The sequence below is a fragment of the Ambystoma mexicanum genome, chromosome 4p (assembly GCF_040938575.1).
Source record: "Ambystoma mexicanum isolate Mex_15411 chromosome 4p, UKY_AmexF1_1, whole genome shotgun sequence".
NCBI classification, from domain to species: Eukaryota; Metazoa; Chordata; class Amphibia; order Caudata; family Ambystomatidae; genus Ambystoma; species Ambystoma mexicanum.
The window spans coordinates 183,263,486-183,289,849 of NC_090927.1; the positions used below are offsets into that span (position 1 = coordinate 183,263,486).

General features: G+C 64.4%; 1 protein-coding gene across 1 annotated transcript in view; it reads right to left on the reverse strand.

Moving 5' to 3' along the window:
- LOC138453120 (fibrinogen-like protein 1) overlaps window positions 1-26,364 on the reverse strand; it is a 360,090-nt gene that overhangs the window by 100,874 nt on the left and 232,852 nt on the right. The window lies entirely within an intron of this gene.

Consider the following 26,364-nt stretch of genomic DNA (forward strand, 5'->3'; position numbering starts at 1 on the left):
GTTCCCCACACCCCCCGCTCATGCCCTGTGTCTCCTCTCTCCCCCCCACCCCCGCTCATGCCCTGTGTCTCCCTTTTCTTCCCCCACCCCCTGCTCATGCCCCATGTCTCCCTCCTGCCCCCCCACCCCCGCTCATGCCCCTTGTCTACCTCTTGTTCCCCCAACCCCCACTCATGCCCCGTGTCTGCCCTGTTCCCCCCCACCCCCGCTCATGCCCTGTGTCTCCCTCTTCCCCCCACCCCCTGCTCATGCCCTGTGTCTCCTCTGTTCCCCCACCTCCTGCTCATGCCCTATGTCTCCCTCTCCCCCCCACCCCGGCTAATGCCCTGTGTCTCCCTCCTGTTCCCCCCACCCCTGCTCATGCCCCGTGTCTCCCTCTTCCCCCCCACCCCCCACTCATGCCCTCTGTCTCCTCTGTTCCCCCGCCCCCGCTCATGCACTGTCTCCCTCTTCTTCCCCCCCACCCCCTGCTCATGCCCCGTGTCTCCCTCCTGCCCTCCCCACCCCCTGCTCATGCCCCGTGTCTCCCTTATGTTGCCCCCACCCCCCGCTCATGCCCCGTGTCTCCCTTATGTTGCCCCCACCCCCCGCTCATGCCCTGTGTCTCCTCTGTTCCCCCCACCCCCTGCTCATGCCCCCTGTTTCCCTCTTCTTCCCCCCACCCCCTGCTCATGCCCCATGTCTCCCTCCTGCCCCCCACCCCCCGCTCATGCTCCGTATCTACCTCTTGTCCCCCATCCCCTGCTCATGCCCTGTGTCTACCTCTTGTTGCCCCCACCCCTGCTCATGCCCCGTGTCTGCCCTGTTCTCCCCCACCCCCCGCTCATGCCCCGTGTCTGCCCTGTTCCCCTCCACCCCCGCTCATGCCCCGTGTCTACCCTGTTCCCCGCACCCCCCGCTCATGCCCTGTGTCTCCTCTGTTCCCCCCCACCCCCCGCTCATGCCCTGTGTCTCCCTCTTCTTCCCCCCACCTCCTGCCCCATGTCTCCATCCTGCCCCCCCGCTCATGCCCCGTGTCTACCTCTGTTCCCCCCACCCCCTGCTCATGCCCCGTGTCTCCCCTGTTCCCGCACCCCCCGCTCATGCCCTGTGTCACCTCTGTTCCCCCCCACCCCCCGCTCATGTCCCGTGTGTCCCTCTTCTTCCCCCCCACCTCCTGCCACATGTCTCCATCCTGCCCCCCCACCCCCTGCTCATGCCCCGTGTCTACCTCTTGTTCCCCCCACCCCCCGCTCATGCCCCGTGTCTGCCCTGTTCCCCCCACCCCTGCTCATGCCCCGTGTCTCCCCTGTTCCCCGCACCCCCGCTCATGCCCTGTGTCTCCTCTGTTCTCCCCACCCCCCGCTCATGCCCCCTGTCTACCTCTTGTTCCCCCACCCCCGCTCATGCCCCGTGTCTCCTCTGTTCACCCCCACCCCCGCTCATGCCCCCGTGTCTCCTCTGTTCCCGCCCCCACCCCCCGCTCATGCCCCATGTCTGCCCTGTTCCTCCCACCCCTGCTCATGCCCTGTGTCTCCCTCGTGTTGCCCTCACCCCCACTCATGCCCCGTGTCTCCCCTGTTCCCCCCACTTCCCTGCTCATGCCCTGTGTCTTCTCTGTTCCCCCCACTCCCGCTCATGCCCTGTCTCCCGCTTCTTCCCCCCCTACCCCCCGCTCATGCTGCGTGTCTCCCTCTTCTTCCCCCGCACCCCCCGCTCATGCCGCATGTCTCCCTCTTCTTGCCCCACCTCCCGCTCATGCCCCGTGTCTCCCCACCCCCCGCTCATGCCCCGTGTCTGTCCTGTTCCCCCACGCCCTGCTCATGCCCCGTGTCTCCCTCGTGTTGCCCCCACCCCCCGCTCATGCCCCGTGTCTCCCCTGTTCACCCCACACCCCGCTCATTCCCCGTGTCTCCCTCTTTTTCCCCCCACCCCCTGCTCATGCCCCATGTCTCCCTCCTGCCCCCCCACCCCCCCCCGTGTTGCCCCCACCCCCGCTCATGCCCCGGGTCTCCCCTGTTCCCCGCACCCCCTGCTCATCACTTTTGTCTCCTCTGTTCCTCCCCACCCCCCGCTCATGCCCCGTGTCTCCCTCTTCTTCCCCCACCACCTGCTCATGCCCCATGTCTCCCTCATGCCACCCCACCCCTCTCATGCCCTGTGTCTACCTCTTGTTCTCCCCACACCCCGCTCATGCCCCATGTCTGCCCTGTTCGCCCCCACCCCCCGCTCAAGCCCTCTGTCTCCCTCGTGTTGCCCCCCACCCCCTGCTCATGCCCCGTGTCTCCCTCTTCCCCCCACCCCCCGCTCATGCCCTGTGTCTCCTCTGTTCCCCCACCCCCTGCTCATGCCCCGTGTCTCCCTCTTCCCCCCACCCCCTGCTAATGCCCTGTGTCTCCCTCCTGTCCCCCCAACCCCCGCTCATGCCCCATGTCTCCCTCGTGTTGCAGCCACCCCCTGCTCATGCCCTGTGTCTCCTCTGTTCCCCCCACCCCCCACTCATGCCCTGTGTCTCCTCTGTTCTCCCCCCTCCCCCACCCCCGCTCATGCCCCGTTTCTCCCTCTTCTTCCCCCCACCCCCTGCTCATGCCCCATGTCTCCCTCCTGCCCCCCACGCCTGCTCATGCCCTTTGTCTACCTCTTGTTCCCCCGAACCCCCACTCATGCCCCGTGTCTGCCCTGTTCCCCCCACCCCCGCTCATGCCCCATGTCTCCCTCTTCCCCCCACCCCCCGCTCATGCCCTGTGTATCCTCTGTTCCCCCACCCCCTGCTCATGCCCCGTGTCTCCCTCTTCCCCCATCCCCTGCTAATGCCCTGTGTCTCCCTCCTGTCCCCCCAACCCCCGCTCATGCCCCGTGTCTCCCCCGTGTTGCAGCCACCCCCAACTCATGCCCTGTGTCTCCTTTGTTCCCCCACCCCCCGCTCATGCCCCGTGTTTCCCTCTCCCCCCACACCCTGCTAGTGCTCTGTCTCCCTCCTGTCCCCCCCTACCCCCTGCTCATGCCCTGTGTCTCCCCCGTGTTGCAGCCACCCCAACTCATGCCCTGTGTCTCCTCTGTTCCACCGCCCCCCGCTCATGCACTGTGTCTCCCTCTTCTTCCCCCCACCCCCTGCTCATGCCCCCTGTCTCCCTCCTGTCCCCCCACCCCCCGCTCATGCCCCTTGTCCCCCTTGTGTTGCCCCCACCCCCCGCTCATGCCCTGTGTCTCCCCTGTTTCCCCCACCTCCTGGTCATGCCCTGTGTCTCCTCTGTCACCCCACACCCTGCTCAAGCCCCGTGTCTCCCTCTTCTTCCCCCCACCGCCTGCTCATGCCCCGTGTCTCCCTCCTGTACCCCCCATCCCCCGCTCATGCCCCGTGTTTGCCGTGTTCCCCCCACCCCCCGCTCATGCCCCGTATCTCCCTTGTGTTGCCCCACCCCCCGCTCATGCCCCGTGTCTCCCCTGTTCCCCCCACCCCCTGCTCAAGCCCTGTGTCTCCCTCCTTTCTCCCCCACCCCCGCTCATGCCTCGTGTCTCCCTCCTGTCCCCCCACCCCCATGCTCATGCCCGGTGTCTCCCTCACAATCCCCCCACCCCCCACTCATGCCCCATGTCTCCCCTGTTTCCCCCACCCCTCGCTCATGCCCCGTGTCTCCCCTGTTCCCACCACCCCCCGTCATGCCCCGTATCTCCCTCCTGTTGCACCCCACCCCCGCTCATGCCCGTGTCTGCCCTGTTCCCCCACCCCGTTCATGCCCCGTGTCTTCCCTGTTCCCACCCCCCCCGCTCATCCGCTCATGCCCCGTGTCTCCTCACGATTCCCCCACCCCCCGCTCATGCCCCGTGTCTCCCCTGTTCACCCCCACCCCCGTCATGCCCAGTGTCTCCCCCCTGTTCCCCCCACCCCTGCTCATGCCCTGTGTCTCCTCTGTTCCCCCCACCCTCCTGCTCATGCCCCGTGTCTCCCTCCTGTCTCCCCCACCCTCCGCTCATGCCCCGTGTCTCCCTCCTGTCCCCCACACCCCCTGCTCATGCCCTGTGTCTGCCCTGTTCCCCCCACCTCCGCTCATGCCCCGTGTCTCCTGCATGTTGCCCCCACCCCCGCTCATGCCCCGTGTCTCCCTCACGATTCCCCCACCCCCGCGCATGCCCATGTCTCCCCTGTTCGCCCCCACACCCCCGGTCATGCCCCGTGTCTCCCCCCCTGTTCCCCCCACCCCCGCTAATGCCCTGTGTCTCCTCTGTTCCCCCCCACCACCCGCTCATGCCCCGTGTCTCCTTCAGGTCCCCCCACCCCCTGCTCATGCCCCGTGTCTCCCTCCTGTCCCTCCCATCCCCTGCTCATGCCCCCATGTCTGCCCTGTTCCCCCCGCCCCCGGCTCATGCCCTGTGTCTCCCTCGTGTTGCCCCCAACCCTGCTCATGCCCCGTGTCTCCCCTGTTCCCCCCACCCCCCGCTCATGCCCTGTGTCTCCTCTGTTCCACCTCACCCCCAACTCATGCCCTGTGTCTGCCTCTTCTTCCCCCCGCACATGCCGCATGTCTCCCTCTCCTTCCCCCCACCCCCGCTCATGCCCTGTGTCTCCCTCCTGTCCCCCCACCCCCCGCTCATGCCTTGTGTATGCCCTGTTCCCCCCACTCCCTGCTCATGCCCCGTGTCTCCCTCGTGTTGCCCCCACCGCCCGCTCATGCCCCGTGCCTCCCCTGTTCCCCACCCCCGCTCATGCCCTGTGTCTCCTCTGTTCCCTCCCACCCCCCGCTCATGCCCCGTGTTTCCCTCTTCTTCCCCCCACCCCCTGCTCATGCCCCATGTCTCCCTCCTGCCCCCCACCCCTGCTCTTGCCCTGTATCTACCTCGTGTTCACCCCACCCCCGCTCATGTTCCGTGTCTACCTCTTGTTCCCCACTCCCTGCTCATGCACCGTGTCTGCCCTGTTACCCCCCCAACCCCCGCTCATGCCCCGTGTCTCCCCTGTTCCCTGCACCCCCCGCTCATGCCCTGTGTCTCCTCTGGTCCCCCCCACCCCCCGCTCATGCCCCGTGTCTCCTTCTTCTTCCCCCACCTCCTGCTCATGCCCCATGTCTCCATCCTGCCCCCCCACCCCCGCTCATTCCCCGTGTCTACCTCATGTTCCCCCACCCCCCGCTCATGCCCCTGTGTCTCCTCTGTTCCCCCCCACCCCCTGCTCATGCCCCGTGTCTCCTCTGTTCCCGCCCACCCCCCGCTCATGCCCTGTCTCCCTCTTCTCCCCCCCACCCCCCGCTCATGCCGTGTGTCTCCCTCCTGTCCCCCCCCACCCCTGCTGATGCCCGTGTCTCCCTCCTGTCTCCCCCAACCCTCCGCTTATGCCCCGTGTCTCCCTCCTGTACCCCCCACCCCCGCTCATGCCCTGTGTCTCCCTATGTTCCCCCCACCCCTGCTCATGCCCCGTGTCTCCCTCTTATCCCCCCCACCCCTGCTCATGCCCCGTGTCTCCCCCCCTGTTCCCCCACCCCCCGCTCATGCCCTGTGTCTCCTCTGTTCCCCCCCACCCCCCGCTCATGCCCCGTGTCTCCCCTGTTCCCCCAACCCCTGATCATGCCCCCTGTTTCCCTCTTCTTCCCCCCACCCTCTGCTCATGCCCCATGTCTCCCTCCTGCCCCCCACCCCCTGCTCATGCTCTGTATCTACCTCTTGTTCCCCCCACCCCCTGCTCTTGCCCCGTGTCTACCTCTTGTTCCCCCCACTCCCCGCTCATGCCCCGTGTCTGCCCTGTTCCCCCCACCCCCGCACATGCCCCGTGTCTCCCCTGTTCCCCGCAACCCCGCTCATGCCCCATGTCTCCCTCCTGCCCCCCCACCCCGCTCATGCTCCGTATCTACCTCTTGTTCCCCCCCACCCCCCGCTCTTACCCCGTGTCTGCCCTGTTCCCCCCACCCCCGCTCATGCCCCGTGTCTCCCCTGTTCCCCGCACCCCCGCTCATGCCCTGTGTGTCTCCTCTGTTCTCCCCATCCCCCGCTCATGCCCCGAGTCTCCCTCTTGTTCCCCCACCCCCTGCTCATGCCCCATGTCTCCCTCCTGCCCCCCCACCCCCGCTCATGCCCTGTGTCTACCTCTTGTTCCCCCACCCCCCGCTCATGCCCCGTGTCTCCTCTGTTCCCCCCACCCCCCGCTCATTACCCGTGTCTCCTCTGTTCCCGCTCCCACCCCCCGCTCATGCCCCGTGTCTGCCCTGTTCCTCCCACCCCTGCTCATGCCCTGTGTCTCCCTCGTGTTGCCACCACCCCCGCTCATGCCCCGTGTCTCCCCTGTTCCCCCCACTTCCCGCTCATGCCCTGTGTCTCCTCTCTTCCCCCCCACCCCCCGCTCATGCCGCATGTCTCCCTCTTCTTCCACCGCACCCCCCGCTCATGCCGCGTGTCTCCCTCTTCTTCCCCCCACCCCCCCGCTCATGCCCCATGTCTCCCCACCCCCCACTCATGCCCCATGTCTGCCCTGTTCCCCCACGCCCTGCTCATGCCCTGTTTCTCCCTCGTGTTGCCCCCACCCCCCGCTCATGCCCTGTGTCTCCTCTGTTCCTCCCCACCCCCCGCTCATGCCCCGTGTCTCCCTCTTCTTCCCCCACCCCCTGCTCATGCCTCATGTCTCCTTCCTGCTGTCCCACCCCTCTCATGCCCTGTGTCTACCTCCTGTTCCCCCACCCCCCGCTCATGCCCCATGTCTGCCCTGTTCGCCCCAACCCCCCGCTCAAGCCCCGTGTCTCCCTCGTGTTGCCCCCCACCCCCTGCTCATGCCCTGTGTCTCCCTCTTCCCCTCCACCCCCCACTCTGCCCTGTGTCTCCTCTGTTCCCCCCACCCCCTGCTCATGCCCTGTGTCTCCCTCTTCCCCCCCACCCCCTGCTAATGCCCTGTGTCTCCCTCCTGTCCCCCCCTACCCCCCGCTCATGCCCCATGTCTCCCTCGTGTTGCAGCCACCCCCTGCTCATGCCCTGTGTCTCCTCTGTTCCCCCCACCCCCCGCTCATGCCCTGTGTCTCCTCTTTCCCCCCCACCCCCGCTCATGCCCTGTGTCTCCCTTTTCTTCCCCCACCCCCTGCTCATGCCCCATGTCTCCCTCCTGCCCCCCCCACCCCCGCTCATGCCCCTTGTCTACCTCTTGTTCCCCCAACCCCCACTCATGCCCCGTGTCTGCCCTGTTCCCCCCACCCCCGCTCATGCCCTGTGTCTTCCTCTTCCCCCCACCCCCTGCTCATGCCCTGTGTCTCCTCTGTTCCCCCACCTCCTGCTCATGCCCCATGTCTCCCTCTCCCCCCCACCCCCGGCTAATGCCCTGTGTCTCCCTCCTGTTCCCCCCCACCCCTGCTCATGCCCCGTGTCTCCCTCTTCCCCCCCACCCCCCACTCATGCCCTGTGTCTCCTCTGTTCCCCCGCCCCCGCTCATGCACTGTGTCTCCCTCTTCTTCCCCCCCACCCCCTGCTCATGCCCCGTGTCTCCCTCCTGCCCTCCCCACCCCCTGCTCATGCCCCGTGTCTCCCTTATGTTGCCCCCACCCCCCGCTCATGCCCCGTGTCTCCCCTGTTCCCCCCACCACCTGCTCATGCCCTGTGTCTCCTCTGTTCCCCCCACCCCCTGCTCATGCCCCCTGTTTCCCTCTTCTTCCCCCCACCCCCTGCTCATGCCCCATTTCTCCCTCCTGCCCCCCAACCCCCGCTCATGCTCCGTATCTACCTCTTGTGCCCCATCCCCTGCTCATGCCCTGTGTCTACCTCTTGTTGCCCCCACCCCTGCTCATGCCCCGTGTCTGCCCTGTTCTCCCCCACCCCCTGCTCATGCCCCGTGTCTGCCCTGTTCCCCTCCACTACCGCTCATGCCCCGTGTCTACCCTGTTCCCCGCACCCCCCGCTCATGCCCTGTGTCTCCTCTGTTCCCCCCCACCCCCCGCTCATGCCCCGTGTCTCCCTCTTCTTCCCCCCACCTCCTGCTCATGCCCCATGTCTCCATCCTGCCCCCCCCGCTCATGCCCCGTGTCTACCTCTTGTTCCACCACCCCCCGCTCATGCCCCGTGTCTCCTCTGTTCCCCCCACCCCCTGCTCATGCCCCGTGTCTCCACTGTTCCCGCACCCCCCGCTCATGCCCTGTGTCTCCTCTGTTCCCCCCCACCCCCCGTTCATGTCCCGTGTGTCCCTCTTCTTCCCCCCACCTCCTGCCACATGTCTCCATCCTGCCCCCCCACCACCTGCTCATGCCCCGTGTCTACCTCTTGTTCCCCCCACCCCCCGCTCATGCCCCGTGTCTGCCCTGTTCCCCCACCCCTGCTCATGCCCCGTGTCTCCCCTGTTCCCCGCACCCCCGCTCATGCCCTGTGTCTCCTCTGTTCTCCCCCACCCCCCGCTCATGCCCCCTGTCTACCTCTTGTTCCCCCACCCCCCGCTCATGCCCCGTGTCTCCTCTGTTCACCCCCACCCCCCGCTCATGCCCCATGTCTGCCCTGTTCCTCCCACCCCTGCTCATGCCCTGTGTCTCCCTCGTGTTGCCCTCACCCCCACTCATGCCCCGTGTCTCCCCTGTTCCCCCCACTTCCCGCTCATGCCCTGTGTCTTCTCTGTTCCCCCCCACTCATGCCCTGTCTCCCGCTTCTTCCCCCCCTACCCCCCGCTCATGCTGCGTGTCTCCCTCTTCTTCCCCCGCACCCCCCGCTCATGCCGCATGTCTCCCTCTTCTTGCCCCACCTCCCGCTCATGCCCCGTGTCTCCCCACCCCCCGCTCATGCCCCGTGTCTGTCCTGTTCCCCCATGCCCTGCTCATGCCCCGTGTCTCCCTCGTGTTGCCCCCACCCCCCGCTCATGCCCCGTGTCTCCCCTGTTCACCCCACACCCCGCTCATGCCCTGTGTCTCCTCTGTTCCCCCCCACACCCCGCTCATTCCCGTGTCTCCCTCTTTTTCCCCCCACCCCCTGCTCATGCCCCATGTCTCCCTCCCTGCCCCCCCACCCCCTGCTCATGCCCGTGTCTCCCCCGTGTTGCCCCCACCCCCGCTCATGCCCCGGGTCTCCCCTGTTCCCCGCACCCCCTGCTCATCACTTTTGTCTCCTCTGTTCCTCCCCACCCCCGCTCATGCCCCGTGTCTCCCTCTTCTTCCCCCCACCCCATGCTCATGCCCCATGTCTCCCTCATGCCACCCCACCCCTCTCATGCCCTGTGTCTACCTCTTGTTCCCCCCACACCCCGCTCATGCCCCATGTCTGCCCTGTTCGCCCCCACCCCCCGCTCAAGCCCTCTGTCTCCCTCGTGTTGCCCCCCACCCCCTGCTCATGCCCCGTGTCTCCCTCTTCCCCCCACCCCCCGCTCATGCCCTGTGTCTCCTCTGTTCCCCCACCCCCTGCTCATGCCCCGTGTCTCCCTCTTCCCCCCACCCCCTGCTAATGCCCTGTGTCTCCCTCCTGTCCCCCCAACCCCCGCTCATGCCCCATGTCTCCCTCGTGTTGCAGCCACCCCCTGCTCATGCCCCTGTGTCTCCTCTGTTCCCCCCACCCCCCACTCATGCCCTGTGTCTCCTCTGTTCTCCCCCCTCCCCCACCCCCGCTCATGCCCCGTTTCTCCTCTTCTTCCCCCCACCCCTGCTCATGCCCCATGTCTCCCTCCTGCCCCCACGCCCGCTCATGCCCTTTGTCTACCTCTTGTTCCCCCAACCCCCACACTCATGCCCCGTGTCTGCCCTGTTCCCCCCACCCCCGCTCATGCCCCATGTCTCCCTCTTCCCCTACCCCCCGCTCATGCCCTGTGTATCCTCTGTTCCCCCACCCCCTGCTCATGCCCCGTGTCTCCCTCTTCCCCACCCCCTGCTAATGCCCTGTGTCTCCCTCCTGTCCCCCCAACCCCCGCTCATGCCCCGTGTCTCCCCCGTGTTGCAGCCACGCCCAACTCATGCCCTGTGTCTCCTTTGTTCCCCCACCCCCCGCTCATGCCCCGTGTCTCCCCTCTCCCCTCACACCCTGCTAGTGCTCTGTCTCCCTCCTGTCCCCCCCTACCCCCTGCTCATGCCCTGTGTCTCCCCCGTGTTGCAGCCACCCCAAACTCATGCCCTGTGTCTCCTCTGTTCCACCGCCCCCCGCTCATGCACTGTGTCTCCCTCTTCTTCCCCCCACCCCCTGCTCATGCCCCCTGTCTCCCTCCTGTCCCCCCACCCCCCCGCTCATGCCCCTTGTCCCCCCTTGTGTTGCCCCCACCCCCCGCTCATGCCCTGTGTCTCCCCTGTTTCCCCCACCTCCTGGTCATGCCCTGTGTCTCCTCTGTCACCCCACACCCTGCACAAGCCCCGTGTCTCCCTCTTCTTCCCCCCACCCCCTGCTCATGCCCCGTGTCTCCCTCCTGTACCCCCCATCCCCCGCTCATGCCCCGTGTTTGCCGTGTTCCCCCCACCCCCCGCTCATGCCCCGTATCTCCCTTGTGTTGCCCCACCCCCCCGCTCATGCCCCGTGTCTCCCCTGTTCCCCCCACCCCCTGCTCAAGCCCTGTGTCTCCCCTCCTTTCTCCCCCACCCCGCTCATGCCTCGTGTCTCCCTCCCTGTCCCCCCACCCCCTGCTCATGCCCGGTGTCTCCCTCACAATCCCCCCACCCCCCACTCATGCCCCATGTCTCCCCTGTTTCCCCCACCCCTCGCTCATGCCCCGTGTCTCCCCTGTTCCCACCACCCCCGTCATGCCCCGTATCTCCCTCCTGTTGCACCCCACCCCCCGCTCAGGCCCGTGTCTGCCCTGTTCCCCCACCCCCGTTCATGCCCCGTGTCTTCCCTGTTCCCACCACCCCCCGCTCATCCGCTCATGCCCCGTGTCTCCTCACGATTCCCCCACCCCCACGCTCATGCCCCGTGTCTCCCCTGTTCACCCCCACCCCCGTCATGCCCAGTGTCTCCCGCCCTGTTCCCCCCACCCCTGCTCATGCCCTGTGTCTCCCTCTGTTCCCCCCACCCTCCTGCTCATGCCCCGTGTCTCCCTCCTGTCTCCCCCACCCTCCGCTCATGCCCCGTGTCTCCCTCCTGTCCCCCAAACCCCCCGCTCATGCCCTGTGTCTGCCCTGTTCCCCCCACCTCCGCTCATGCCCCGTGTCTCCTGCGTGTTGCCCCCACCCCCGCTCATGCCCCGTGTCTCCCTCACGATTCCCCCACCCCCGCACATGCCCATGTCTCCCCTGTTCGCCCCCACCCCCCCGGTCATGCCCCGTGTCTCCCCCCCTGTTCCCCCACCCCCCGCTAATGCCCTGTGTCTCCTCTGTTCCCCCCCTGTCCCCACCCCCCGCTAATGCCCTGTGTCTCCTCTGTTCCCCCCCACCACCCGCTCATGCCCCTGTGTCTCCTTCAGGTCCCCCCACCCCCTGCTCATGCCCCGTGTCTCCCTCCTGTCCCTCCCATCCCCTGCTCATGCCCCATGTCTGCCCTGTTCCCCCCACCCCCGCTCATGCCCTGTGTCTCCCTCGTGTTGCCCCCACCCCTGCTCATGCCCCGTGTCTCCCCTGTTCCCCCCACCCCCCGCTCATGCCCTGTGTCTCCTCTGTTTCCACCTCCACCCCCAACTCATGCCCTGTGTCTGCCTCTTCTTCCCCCCCGCACATGCCGCATGTCTCCCTCTCCTTCCCCCCACCCCCGCTCATGCCCTGTGTCTCCCTCCTGTCCCCCCACCCCCCGCTCATGCCTTGTGTATGCCCCTGTTCCCCCCACTCCCTGCTCATGCCCCGTGTCTCCCTCGTGTTGCCCCCACCGCCCGCTCATGCCCCGTGCCTCCCCTGTTCCCCCACCCCCGCTCATGCCCTGTGTCTCCTCTGTTCCCTCCCACCCCCGCTCATGCCCCGTGTTTCCCTCTTCTTCCTTCCCCACCACCCTGCTCATGCCCCATGTCTCCCTCCTGCCCCCCACCCCTGCTCATGCCCTGTATCTACCTCGTGTTCACCCCACCCCCGCTCATGTTCCGTGTCTACCTCTTGTTCCCCCACTCCCTGCTCATGCACCGTGTCTGCCCTGTTACCCCCCCAACCCCCGCTCATGCCCCGTGTCTCTCCTGTTCCCCGCACCCCCCGCTCATGCCCTGTGTCTCCTCTGGTCCCCCCCACCCCCCGCTCATGCCCCGTGTCTCCTTCTTCTTCCCCACCTCCTGCTCATGCCCCATGTCTCCATCCTGCCCCCCCACCCCCGCTCATTCCCCGTGTCTACCTCTTGTTCCCCCACCCCCCGCTCATGCCCCGTGTCTCCTCTGTTCCCCCCCACCCCCTGCTCATGCCCCGTGTCTCCTCTGTTCCGCCCCACCCCCCGCTCATGCCCTGTCTCCTCTCTCTCCCCCCACCCCCCGCTCATGCCGTGTGTCTCCCTCCTGTCCCCCCCCACCCCTGCTGATGCCCGTGTCTCCCTCCTGTCTCCCCCACCCCTCCGCTTATGCCCCGTGTCTCCCTCCTGTACCCCCCACCCCCGCTCATGCCCTGTGTCTCCTATGTTCCCCCCACCCCCTGCTCATGCCCCGTGTCATCCCTCTTATCCCCCCCACCCCTGCTCATGCCCCGTGTCTCCCCCCTGTTCCCCCACCCCCCGCTCATGCCCTGTGTCTCCTCTGTTCCCCCCCACCCCCCGCTCATGCCCCGTGTCTCTCCTGTTCCCCCCACCCCCGCTCATGCCCTGTGTCTCCTCTGTTCCACCTCACCCCCAACTCATGCCCTGTGTCTGCCTCTTCTTCCCTCCCCACATGCCGCATGTCTCCCTCTCCTTCCCCCACTCCCCGCTCATGCCCTGTGTCTCCCTCCTGTCCCCCCACCCCCCGCTCATGCCTTGTGTATGCCCTGTTCCCCCCACTCCCTGCTCATGCCCCGTGTCTCCCTCGTGTTGCCCCCACCGCCCGCTCATGCCCCGTGCCTCCCCTGTTCCGCCCACCCCCGCTCATGCCCTGTGTCTCCTCTGTTCCCTCCCACCCCCCGCTCATTCCCCGTGTTTCCCTCTTCTTCACCCACCCCCTGCTCATGCCCCATGTCTCCCTCCTGCCCCCAACCCCTGCTCATGCCCTGTATCTACCTCGTGTTCACCCCACCCCCGCTCATGTTCCGTGTCTACCTCTTGTTCCCCCCACTCCCTGCTCATGCACCGTGTCTGCCCTGTTACCCCCCAACCCCCGCTCATGCCCCGTGTCTCCCCTGTTCCCCGCACCCCCCGCTCATGCCCTGTGTCTCCTCTGTTCCCCCCCACCCCCGCTCATGCCCCGTGTCTCCTTTCTTCTTCCCCCACCTCCTGCTCATGCCCCATGTCTCCATCCTGCCCCCCCACCTCCGCTCATTCCCCGTGGTCTACCTCTTGTTCCCCCACCCCCCGCTCATGCCCCGTGTCTCCTCTGTTCCCCCCCCACCCCCTGCTCATGCCCCGTGTCTCCTCTGTTCCCGCCCACCCCCCCGCTCCTGCCCTGTCTCCCTCTTCTCCCCCCCACCCCCCGCTCATGCCGTGTGTCTCCCTCCTGTCACCCCTACCCCTGCTGATGCCCCGTGTCTCCCTCCTGTCTCCCCACCCTCCGCTTATGCCCCGTGTCTCCCTCCTGTACCCCCACCCCCGCTCATGCCCTGTGTCTCCTATGTTCCCCCCACCCCCTGCTCATGCCCCGTGTCTCCCTCTTATCCCCCCCACCCCCTGCTCATGCCCTGTGTCTCCCCCCCCTGTTCCCCCACCCCCCGCTCATGCCCTGTGTCTCCTCTGTTCCCCCCCACCCCCCGCTCATGCCCTGTGTCTCCTCCTGTCCCCCCCACCCCCTGCTCATGCCCTGTGTCTCCCCTCCCTGTCCCCCCACCCCCGCTCATGTCCCGTGTCTCCCTCATGCTACCCACATCCCTGCTCATGCCCCGTGTCTCCCCTGTTCCCCCACCCCCCAGTCATGCCCTGTGACTCCTCTGTTCCCCCCACCCCCTGCTCATGCCCTGTGTCTCCCTCTTCTTCCCCCCACCCCCCGCTCATGCCGCGTGTCTCCCTCTTCTTCCCCCACCTCCTGCTCATGCCCCATGTCTAAATCCTGCCCCCCCACCCCCGCTCATTCCCCGTGTCTACCTCTTGTTCCCCCACCCCCCGCTCATGCCCCGTGTCTCCTCTGTTCCCCCCCACTCCCTGCTCATGCCCCGTGTCTGCTCTGTTCCCGCCCACCCCCCGCTCATGCCCCGTGTCTCCCTCCTGTACCCCCCACCCCCCGCTCATGCCTCGTGTCTGCCGTGTTCCCCCCACCCCCCGCTCATGCCCCGTATCTCCCTTGTGTTCCCCCCACCCCTGCTCATGCCCTGTGTCTCCTCTGTTCCCCCCACCCTCCTGCTCATGCCCCGTGTCTCCCTCGTGTCTCCCCCACCCTCCGCTCATGCCCCGTGTCTCCCTCCTGTCCCCCACACCCCCCGCTCATGCCCTGTGTCTGCCCTGTTCCCCCCCACCCCCGCTCATGCCCCGTGTCTCCCGCGTGTTGCCCCCCCCGCTCATGCCCCGTGTCTCCCTCACGATTCCCCCACCCCGTGCATGCCCATGTCTCCCCTGTTCGCCCCCCACCCCCCGCTCATGCCCCGTGTCTTCCCCCCTGTTCCCCCACCCCCCGCTAATGCCCTGTGTCTCCTCTGTTCCCCCCCACCACCCGCTCATGCCCCGTGTCTCCTTCAGGTCCCCCCACCCCCTGCTCATGCCCCGCGTCTCCCTCCTGTCCCTCCCACCCCCCGCTCATGCCCCGTGTCTGCCCTGTTCCCCCCCACCCCCGCTCATGCCCCGTGTCTCCCTCGTGTTGCCCCCACCCCCTGCTAATGCCCTATTTCTCCCTCCTGTCCCCCAACCCCCGCTCATGCCCCATGTCTCCCTCGTGTTGGAGCCACCCCCTGCTCATGCCCTGTGTCTCCTCTGTTCCCCCCACCCCCCGCTCATGCCCTGTGTCTCCTCTGTTCCCCCCCACCCCCGCTCATGCCCCGTTTCTCCCTCTTCTTCCCCCACCCCCTGCTCATGCCCCATGTCTCCCTCCTGCCCCCCACCCCCGCTCATGCCCCTTGTCTACCTCTTGTTCCCCCAATCCCCACTCATGCCCCGTGTCTGCCCTGTTCCCCCCCACCCCCGCTCATGCCCCATGTCTCCCTCTTCCCCCCACCCCCGCTCATGCCCTGTGTCTCCTCTGTTCCCCCACCCCCTGCTCATGCCCCGTGTCTCCCCTGTTCCCGCACCCCCCGCTCATGCCCTGTGTCTCCTCTGTTCCCCCCCACCCCCCGCTCATGCCCCGTGTCTCCCTCTTCTTCCCCCCACGTCCTGCCACATGTCTCCATCCTGCCCCCCCATCCCCTGCTCATGCCCCGTGTCTACCTCTTGTTCCCCCACCCCCCGCTCATGCCCCGTGTCTGCCCTGTTCCGCCCCACCCCCGCTCATGCCCCGTGTCTCCCCTGTTCCCCGCACCCCGGCTCATGCCCTGTGTCTCCTCTGTTCTCCCCCACCCCCCGCTCATGCCCCGAGTCTCCCTCTTGTTCCCCCACCCCCTGCTCATGCCCCATGTCTCCCTCCTGCCCCCCCACCCCCGCTCATGCCCCGTGTCTACCTCTTGTTCTCCCACTCCCCGCTCATGCCCCGTGTGTCCTCTGTTCCCCCCCACCCCCGCTCATGCCCCGTGTCTCCTCTGTTCCCGCCCCCACCCCCCGCTCATGCCCCATGTCTGCCCTGTTCCTCCCACCCCTGCTCATGCCCTGTGTCTCCCTCGTGTTGCCCTCACCCCCGCTCATGCCCCGTGTCTCCCCTGTTCCCCCCACTTCCCGCTCATGCCCTGTGTCTTCTCTGTTCCCCCCCACTCCCCGCTCATGCCCTGTCTCCCGCTTCTTCCCCCCCTACACCCCGCTCATGCTGCGTGTCTCCCTCTTCTTCCCCCGCACCCCCCGCTCATGCCGCGTGTCTCCCACTTCTTGCCCCACCCCCCGCTCATGCCCCGTGTCTGTCCTGTTCCCCCACGCCCTGCTCATGCCCCGTGTCTCCCTCGTGTTGTCCCCACCCCCGCTCATGCCCCGTGTCTCCCCTGTTCACCCCACACCCCGCTCATGCCCTGTGTCTCCTCTGTTCCCCCCCCACACCCCGCTCATTCCCCGTGTCTCCCTCTTTTTCCCCCCACCCCCTGCTCATGCCCCATGTCTCCCTCCTGCCCCCCCACCCCCCGCTCATGCCCCGTGTCTCCCTCCTGTCCCTCCCACCCCCCGCTCATGCCCCGTGTTTCCCTCTTCTTCCCCCCACCCCCTGCTCATGTCCCATGTCTCCCTCCTGCCCCCCACCCCTGCTAATGCCCTGTGTCTACCTCGTGTTCATACCCCACCCCCGCTCATGTCCCGTGTCTACCTCTTGTTTCCCCCACTCCCTGCTCATGCACCGTGTCTTCCCTGTTACCCCCCCAACCCCCGCTCATGCCCCGTGTCTCCCCTGCTCCCCACACCCCCGCTCATGCCCTGTGTCTCCTCTGTTCCTCCCCACCCCCGCTCATGCCCCGTGTCTCCCTCTTCTTCCCCCAACTCCTGCTCATGCCCCATGTCTCCATCCTGCCCCCCCACCCCCGCTCATGCCCCGTGTCTACCTCTTGTTCTCCCACCCCCCGCTCATGCCCCGTGTCTCCTCTGTTCCCCCCCACCCCCTGCTCATGCCCCGTGTCTCCTCTGTTCCCGCCCACCCCCCGCTCATGCCCTGTCTCCCTCTTCTCCCCCCCACCCCCGCTCATGCCGTGTGTCACCCTCTTCTTCCCCCCCGCTCATGCCGTGTGTCACCCTCTCCTTCCCCCCTCCTCCCGCTCATGCCCCTTGTCTCCCTCCTGTCCCCACACCCCCTGCTCATGCCCCGTGTCTGCCCTGTTCCCCCAGCTCATGGCCATTGTCTCCCCTGTTCCCCCACCTCCCGCTCATGCCCTGTGTCTCCTCTGTTCCCCCCACCCCCCGCTCATGCCCTGTCTCCCTCTTCTCCCCTCCCACCCCCCGCTCATGCCGTGTGTCACCCTCTTCTTCCCCCCTCCCCCGCTCATGCCCCTTGTCTCCCTCCTGTCCCCCCACCCCCCGCTCATGCCCCATGTCTGCCCTGTTCCCCCACCCCCTGCTCATGGCCATTGTCTCCCTCGTGTTGCCCCCACCCCCCGCTCATGCCCCGTGTCTCCCCTGTTCCCCCCACACCCCACTCATGCCCTGTGTCTCCTCTCTGTTCGCCCCACCTCCGCTTATGCCCTGTGTCTCTCTCTTCTTCCCCCACACCCCATGCTCATGCCCCATGTCTCCCTCCTGCCCCCCCACCCCCACTCATGCCTCGTGTCTACCTATTGTTCCCCCCCAACCCCCGGTCATGCCCCATGTCTGCCCTGTGTCCCCCACCCCCGCTCATACCCGTGTCTCCCCCGTGTTCCCCCCACCCCCGCTCATGCTCTGTGCCTCCTCTGTTCCCCCCACCCCCCACTCATGCCCCGTGTCTCCCTCCTGTCCCCCCACCCCCGCTGATGCCCCGTGTCTCCCTCCTGTCTCCCCCACCCTCAGCTTATGCCCCGTGTCTCCCTCCTGTACCCCCACCCCCGATCATGCCCTGTGTCTGCCCTGTTCCCCCCACCCCCACTCATTCCCCGTGTCTCCCTCGTGTTGCCCCCACCCCCGCTCATGCCCTGTGTCTACCTCATGATTCCCCCACCCCCCGCTCATGCCCCGTGTCTCCCCTGTTCGCCCTCACGCCCCCGTCATGCCCCATGTCTCCCCCTGTTGCCCCCACCCCCGCTCATGTCCTGTGTCTCCTCTGTTCCCCCCACCCCCCGCTCATGCCTTGTGTCTCCTCTGTTCCCCCCACCCCCTGCTCATGCCCCCTGTTTCCCTCTTCTTCCCCCCACCCCCTGCTCATGCCCCATGTCTCCCTCCTGCCCCCCCACCCCCCGCTCATGCTCCGTGTCTACCCTGTTCCCCGCACCCCCCGCTCATGCCCTGTGTCTCCTCTGTTCCCCCCCCACCCCCCGCTCATGCCCCGTGTCTCCCTCTTCTTCCCCCCACCTCCTGCTCATGCCCCATGTCTCCATCCTGCCCCCCCACCCCCGCTCATGCCCCGTGTCTACCTCTTGTTCCACCACCCCCCGCTCATGCCCCGTGTCTCCTCTGTTCCCCCCCACCCCCTGCTCATGCCCCGTGTCTCCCCTGTTCCCGCACCCCCGCTCATGCCCTGTGTCTCCTCTGTTCCCCCCACCCCCCGCTCAAGTCCCGTGTGTCCCTCTTCTTCCCCCCACCTCCTGCCACATGTCTCCATCCTGCCCCCCCACCCCCTGCTCATGCCCCGTGTCTACCTCTTGTTCCCCCCACCCCCCGCTCATGCCCCGTGTGTGCCCTGTTCCCCCCACCCCTGCTCATGCCCTATGTCTCCTCTGTTCTCCCCCACCCCCCGCTCATGCCCCCTGTCTACCTCTTGTTCCCCCACCCCCCGCTCATGCCCCGTGTCTCCTCTGTTCACCCCCACCCCCCGCTCATGCCCCGTGTCTCCTCTGTTCCCGCCCCCACCCCCCGCTCATGCCCCATGTCTGCCCTGTTCCTCCCACCCCTGCTCATGCCCTGTGTCTCCCTCGTGTTGCCCTCACCCCCACTCATGCCCCGTGTCTCCCCTGTTCCCCCCACTTCCCGCTCATGCCCTGTGTCTTCTCTGTTCCCCCCCACTCCCCGCTCATGCCCTGTCTCCCGCTTCTTCCCCCCCTACCCCCCGCTCATACTGCGTGTCTCCCTCTTCTTCCCCCGCACCCCCCGCCCCCCGCTCATGCCGCATGTCTCCCTCTTCTTGCCCCACCTCCCGCTCATGCCCCGTGTCTCCCCACCCCCCGCTCATGCCCCGTGTCTGTCCTGTTCCCCCACGCCCTGCTCATGCCCCGTGTCTCCCTCGTGTTGCCCCCACCCCCCGCTCATGCCCCGTGTCTCCCCTGTTCACCCCACACCCCGCTCATGCCCTGTGTCTCCTCTGTTCCCCCCCACACCCCGCTCATTCCCCGTGTCTCCCTCTTTTTCCCCCCACCCCCTGCTCATGCCCCATGTCTCCCTCCTGCCCCCCCACCCCCTGCTCATGCCCGTGTCTCCCCCGGGTTGCCCCCACCCCCGCTCATGCCCCGCGTCTCCCCTGTTCCCCGCACCCCCTGCTCATCTCTTTTGTCTCCTCTGTTCCTCCCCACCCCCCGCTCATGCCCCGTGTCTCCCTCTTCTTCCCCCCACCCCCTGCTCATGCCCCATGTCTCCCTCATGCCACCCCACCCCTCTCATGCCCTGTGTCTACCTCTTGTTCCCCCCACACCCCGCTGATGCCCCATGTCTGCCCTGTTCGCCCCCACCCCCCGCTCAAGCCCTCTGTCTCCCTCGTGTTGCCCCCCACCCCCTGCTCATGCCCCGTGTCTCCCTCTTCCCCCCACCCCCCGCTCATGCCCTGTGTCTCCTCTGTTCCCCCACCCCCTGCTCATGCCCCGTGTCTCCCTCTTCCCCCCACCCCCTGCTAATGCCCTGTGTCTCCCTCCTGTCCCCCACACCCCCTGCTCATGCCCCATGTCTCCATCCTGCCCCCCCACCCCCGCTCATGCCCCGTGTCTACCTCTTGTTCTCCCACCCCCCGCTCATGCCCCGTGTCTCCTCTGTTCCCCCCCACCCCCTGCTCATGCCCCGTGTCTCCTCTGTTCCCCCCCACCCCCCACACATGCCCCGTGTCTCCCCTGTTCCCCGCACCCCCGCTCATGCCCCATGTCTCCCTCCTGCCCCCCCACCCCCGCTCATGCTCCGTATCTACCTCTTGTTCCCCCCCACCCCCGCTCTTACCCCGTGTCTGCCCTGTTCCCCCCCGCCCCCGCTCATGCCCCGTGTCTCCCCTGTTCCCCGCACCCCCGCTCATGCCCTGTGTCTCCTCTGTTCTCCCCATCCCCCGCTCATGCCCCAAATCTCCCTCTTTTTCCCCCACCCCCCGCTCATGCCCCATGTCTCCCCACCCCCCACTCATGCCCCATGTCTGCCCTGTTCCCCCATGCCCTGCTCATGCCCTGTTTCTCCCTCGTGTTGCCGCCACCCCCGCTCATGCCCTGTGTCTGCTCTGTTCCTCCCCACCCCCCGCTCATGCCCCGTGTCTCCCTCTTCTTCCCCCACCCCCTGCTCATGCCTCATGTCTCCCTCCTGCCCCCCCACCCCGCTCATGCTCCGTATCTACCTCTTGTTCCCCCCCACCCCCCGCTCTTACCCCGTGTCTGCCCTGTTCCCCCCACCCCCCGCTCATACCCCGTGTCTCCCCTGTTCCCCGCACCCCCGCTCATGCCCTGTGTCTCCTCTGTTCTCCCCATCCCCTGCTCATGCCCCGAGTCTCCCTCTTGTTCCCCCACCACCTGCTCATGCCCCATGTCTCCCTCCTGCCCCCCCACCCCCGCTCATGCCCTGTGTCTACCTCTTGTTCCCCCACCCCCCGCTCATGCCCCGTGTCTCCTCTGTTCCCCCCACCCCCCGCTCATGCCCCGTGTCTCCTCTGTTCCCGCTCCCACCCCCCGCTCATGCCCCGGGTCTGCCCTGTTCCTCCCACCCCTGCTCATGCCCTGTGTCTCCCTCGTGTTGCCCCCACCCCCGCTCATGCCCCGTGTCTCCCCTGTTCCCCCCACTTCCCGCTCATGCCCTGTGTCTCCTCTGTTCCCCCCCACCCCCCGCTCATGCCGCGTGTCTCCCTCTTCTTCCCCCGCACCCCCGCTCATGCCGCGTATCTCCCTCTTTTTCCCCCACCCCCCGCTCATGCCCCATGTCTCCCCACCCCCCACTCATGCCCCATGTCTGCCCTGTTCCCCCATGCCCTGCTCATGCCCTGTTTCTCCCTCGTGTTGCCCCCACCCCCCGCTCATGCCCTGTGTCTGCTCTGTTCCTCCCCACCCCCTGCTCATGCCCCGTGTCTCCCTCTTCTTCCCCCACCCCCTGCTCATGCCTCATGTCTCCCTCCTGCCGCCCCACCCCTCTCATGCCCTGTGTCTACCTCCTGTTCCCCCCACCCCCCGCTCATGCCCCATGTCTGCCCTGTTCGCCCCCACCCCCCGCTCAAGCCCCGTGTCTCCCTCATGTTGCCCCCCACCCCCTGCTCATGCCCTGTGTCGCCCTCTTCCCCTCCACCCCCCACTCATGCCCTGTGTCTCCTCTGTTCCCCCCACCCCCTGCTCATGCCCCGTGTCTCCCTCTTCCCCCCACCCCCTGCTAATGCCCTGTGTCTCCCTCCTGTCCCCCCTACCCCCCGCTCATGCCCCATGTCTCCCTCGTGTTGCAGCCACCCCCTGCTCATGCCCTGTGTCTCCTCTGTTCCCCCCACCCCCCGCTCATGCCCTGTGTCTCCTCTTTCCCCCCCACCCCCGCTCATGCCCTGTGTCTCCCTTTTCTTCCCCCACCCCCTGCTCATGCCCCATGTCTCCCTCCTGCCCCTCCACCCCCGCTCATGCCCCTTGTCTACCTCTTGTTCCCCCAACCCCCACTCATGCCCCGTGTCTGCCCTGTTCCCCCCCACCCCCGCTCATGCCCTGTGTCTCCCTCTTCCCCCACCCCCTGCTCATGCCCTGTGTCTCCTCTGTTCCCCCACCTCCTGCTCATGCCCCATGTCTCCCTCTCCCCCCCACCCCCGGCTAATGCCCTGTGTCTCCCTCCTGTTCCCCCCCACCCCTGCTCATGCCCCGTGTCTCCCTCTTCCCCCCCACCCCCCACCCCCCACTCATGCCCTGTGTCTCCTCTGTTCCCCCGCCCCCGCTCATGCACTGTGTCTCCCTCTTCTTCCCCCCCACCCCCTGCTCATGCCCCGTGTCTCCCTCCTGCCCTCCCCACCCCCTGCTCATGCCCCGTGTCTCCCTTATGTTGCCCCCACCCCCCGCTCATGCCCCGTGTCTCCCCTGTTCCCCCCACCACCTGCTCATGCCCTGTGTCTCCTCTGTCCCCCCACCCCCGCTCATGCCCCGTGTCTCCCTCTTCTTCCCCCTCACCCCTTGCTCATGCCCCGTGTCTCCCTCCTGTCCCCCCACCCCCCCCGCTCATGCCCCGTGTTTGCCGTGTTCCCCCCACCCCCCGCTCATGCCCCGTATCTCCCTTGTGTTGCCCCACCCCCCGCTCATGCCCCGTGTCTCCCCTGTTCCCCCCCACACCCCGCTCATGCCCCGTGTCTCCCTCTTCTTCCCCTACCCCTGCTCATGCCCCGTGTCTCCCTCCTTTCCCCCCACCCCCGCTCATGCCTCGTGTCTCCCTCCTGTCCCCCCACCCCCTGCTCATGCCCCGTGTCTCCCTCACGATCCCCCCACCCCCTGCTCATGCCCCATGTCTCCCCTGTTTCCCCCACCCCTCGCTCATGCCCCGTGTCTCCCCTGTTCTCCCCACCCCCCATCATGCGCCATGTCTCCCTCCTGTTGCCCCATCCCCCGCTCATGCACCGTGTCTCCACTGTTCCCCCCCGGTCATGCCCAGTGTCTCCCTCCTGTTGCCCCCAAGACACGCTCATGCCTCATGTCTGCCCTTTTCCCCCCACCCCCCGCTCATGCACCATGTCTCCCCTTTCACCCCACCCCCGCTCATGCCCCGTGTCTCCCTCTTCTTCCCCCCACCCCCTGCTCATGCCCGGTGTCTCCCTCCTGTCCCTCCCACCCCCGCTAATGCCCCGTGTCTATCTCTTGTTCCCCCTACCTCCGCTCATGCCCTGTGTCTGTCCTGTTCCCCCACCCCCCTAACATGCCCCGTGTCTCCCCTGTTCCCCCCACCCCCCGCTCATGCCCCGTTTCTCACTCGTGTTGCCCCCACCCCCCGCTCATGCCCTTTGTCTCCCTCTTCTTCCCCCCCACCCCCGCTCATACCCTGTGTCTCCCACCTGTCCCCCACCCCCCGCTCATGCCCCGTGTCTCTCTCACGATCCCCCCACCCCTGCTCATGCCCCGTGTCTCCCCCTGTTCGCCCCCACCCCCCCAGTCATGCCCCGTGTCTCCCCCCTGTTCCCCCACCCCACTCATGCCCTGTGTCTCCCTCCTGTCCCCCCACCCCCTGCTCATGCCCCGTGTCTCCTTCCTGTCCCCCCCACCCCCCGCTCATGCCCCGTGTCTGCCCTGTACCCCCCACCCCCGCTCATGCCCCGTGTCTCCCTCGTGTTGCCCCCACCCCCCACTCATGCCCTGTGTCTCCCTCTTCTTCCCCCCACCCCCTGCTCATGCCGCGTGTCTCCCTCTTCTTCCCCCCACCCCCTGCTCATGTCCCGTGTCTCCCTCGTGTTACCCCTCACCCCCGCTCATGCCCCGTGTCTACCTCCCGTTCCCCCCACCCATGCCACGTGTCTCCCTCCTGTCCCCCCCACCCCCGCTCATGCCCCGTGTCTGCCCTGTTCCCCCCACCCCCTGCTCATGCCCCGTGTTTTCCCTGTTCCCCCCACCCCCTGCTCATGCCCTGTGTGTGCCCTGTTCCCCCCCACCCCCCGCTCATGCCCTGTTGTGTTCTCTTTATACACCCCGCCTTCCCTTTCCATGGTGGCCATCTTGGTAAAAGATTTTTCTTCCTACACCGGGACGCCGCAGGCTTCCCGGTTTGGGAAGAAAAATCTTTTTTTTTTACCACCCGGGGTTCCCACTTTGAGGACCTAAGATGCTTATGGCCTTCATCTATTGAAAAGGATGTTATGGTGATGTTGCACTAATAAAAACCTATGAAATTCAGTAAAAAAAAATGTGTTACAGGGACGTTATGGTTGAGTTGCACTAAGAAGAACCTATGAAATTCAGTGAAAAAACTTTGCTAAAGGGACGTTATGGTTAAGTTGCACTAATAAAAACCTATGAAATTCAATGAAAAAACTTTGTTAAAGGAGCGTTATGGTTAAGTTGCGCTGCTAAAAACCTTTGAAATTCAGTGAAAAAACGTTGTCAAAGGGACGTTTTGGTTAAGTTGCGCTACTAAAAACCTATGAAATTCAGTGAAAAAAACTTTATTAAAGGGACGTTATGGTTCCAAGTAAAACCGAAAAACCCTTGAAATTCGCCAGTTATGGTAAGCTAAGCAACCATAACTCGCGCAACCACCGTGCACTGCTAAGACTAACACCCACAACATCAAAGATGACATCACAAATGTCATTGATGACATCACTGATGACATCAGATGTCTGGCTCACTCTTTTTTCTTTTGCTGACATATCTAGGCCACATGGTTTTCTTCAGTAACAGTCAGAATCTAAAAATGTTATTTTATTTGTAGACTTATCCTTCAAGTAGGTTCTTACAGTAATTCCCTTAGAGTACAGTGACATCATATGAAACATATACATACGGGAAGACACAAGCTTGAAAGACAGCAATCCTTTTTGTGCATAAAGATAATCAATAGACTTATCAGCACTTTCTGATAGTTCTGTTGTTTTTTTATGGCTGTACTTTCCCTGTATATGGTCATATTTGTATACATTGTACTCACACTACTTTCCTTAGGGTCCAATCACATCAAGTGATACATATACATAGGGTAAATAGCAGCTTTGAAACAGAGCAATCATTTATTTGCATGAAAATAATCAGTTAAGTTATGAATTGTTTCTGCTACTACTTGTGCTTTTTTGCTAACTTCACTTTCCCTGTATTTACCCATATTGGTATGTGTTCTTGTCTCTTTGTGTTTTGTCTATAGTAATGCAATTCTGTAATACATGAATTGTATTACCTACTTATTACATATTTCACAGTACACAAAAATCTATTAAGAAAGCAATTATCATTTCATTATTCAACATATTAACATTACGAATATTATACCTTCATCTTGTACGCTGCACACAATGCTATGTTTCTGCATGAGTAGCTTAGTATACTAGATAGAACCCCATAATAGAATGCTATTTATATCAATGCATCGTTCAATGCACTAATTAGGTTATATTTATTGCAATGATCTTTGACACTTTTTTCGCAACATTATAATAAGAATCTCTTGTACACATATTTCATGAAAAGTACATACACATGTGATGTCATCAGTGATGTCATCACTGACATTTGTGATGTCATCTTTGATGTCGTGGGTGTTACTCTTAGCAGTGCATGGTGGTGGCACGAGTTATGGTTGCTTAGCTTACCGTAACTGGCGAATTTCAAGGGTTTTTCGCTTTTACTTGGAACCATAACGTCCCTTTAACAAAGTTTTTTTCACTGAATTTCATAGGTTTTTAGTAGCGCAACTTAACCATAACGTCCCTTTAACAAAGTGTTTTCACTGAATATATATATATACTTATTTATTATAGGGCCTGCGGTAGCGCCCCTGTAGTTATGGTTAAGTTGCTCAACCCATACAAAGGGCATGTTTTTTTGGTGGGTTATATCTTTGCACCTCTGGACGAATCCTCACGAAACCGTGCAGAAAAGGTATATGGCCCTTTGTGATTGTTCCTGTGAAGTATGGCGATGTTTCGTGCAGGGAGGACAAAGTTATAGGGGGGGAGTCCCAGCATTTGTGGTTTTTCCCATGGATGCAATGGAAAATAAATTTTGCTCATGCCTACAGCCCAAACCGCTGGATGGATCGTCACCTAATTTGCGCTGGGAGTTGTGGCTTGGTCCCAAAAGCATGGTTTTGTAAATTTGGTGTAAATCCGTCCAGTATTTTCTTTTAAAACAACCATAAAGTAGGTAAAACAAATTTGTGATATCTGGTTCAGTCCACAGACTCATTTCCTTGTTCGGTCCACGGACAGCCTTCAGCGTGGTGTCCGTGGACATCAGACGTGCCCGCTGCTGGATGGTGAAAAGCATGAGGTGCGTCATATTTTTGTGAAACGCTGCCATGTTGGATTCACGGACAGCTCCTGTTGTCCACGAACATCGCAGTAAAAACATTGTTAAACTAATGAAACAATCTCTGGGGAGGTGAGGGTTGATGTGGATGAGATGGGATATCGCCACAAAAGCCAAAAAACTGGGAATTTCTCATCTCCAATGTCCGCAAACAGTCCGGGGACAGCTCTGTGATATTTGCGAACTTGTCAGATGTTCGTGGGCATCCCTTTATATTTTTGCATTATAGGGTTGGTGAAAAGCAGTTTTTGGATGGCGAATAAATTTGGCGCCACTCAATGAAACTGTATGAAATTTTGTGATATTATTCTAGGCCGGACCTTGAATGGGTATACAAACTTTGGTGCTGTTTTACCAAGAGGGAACAAAATTGGAGGGGGGGTCCCAAAATATTTGAAAGGCTTATACATGTGGTGCCATTTCAAAAATCTGCACAAATGTTTACAAAATGATTAAAGACCGAGATTTGAATGTTTTTGTAACGCTTGGTGTGATTTTGTAAAGAGATGGACAAATTAGAGGGGCGGGTGGTTCACATTTTTAGATGGGTTATAACTTTATTGCCGTTTGAGGAATGAGCACAAAGGATTTTTGAAAGACTATAGACCCAACCTTCATTTTTTCTGCA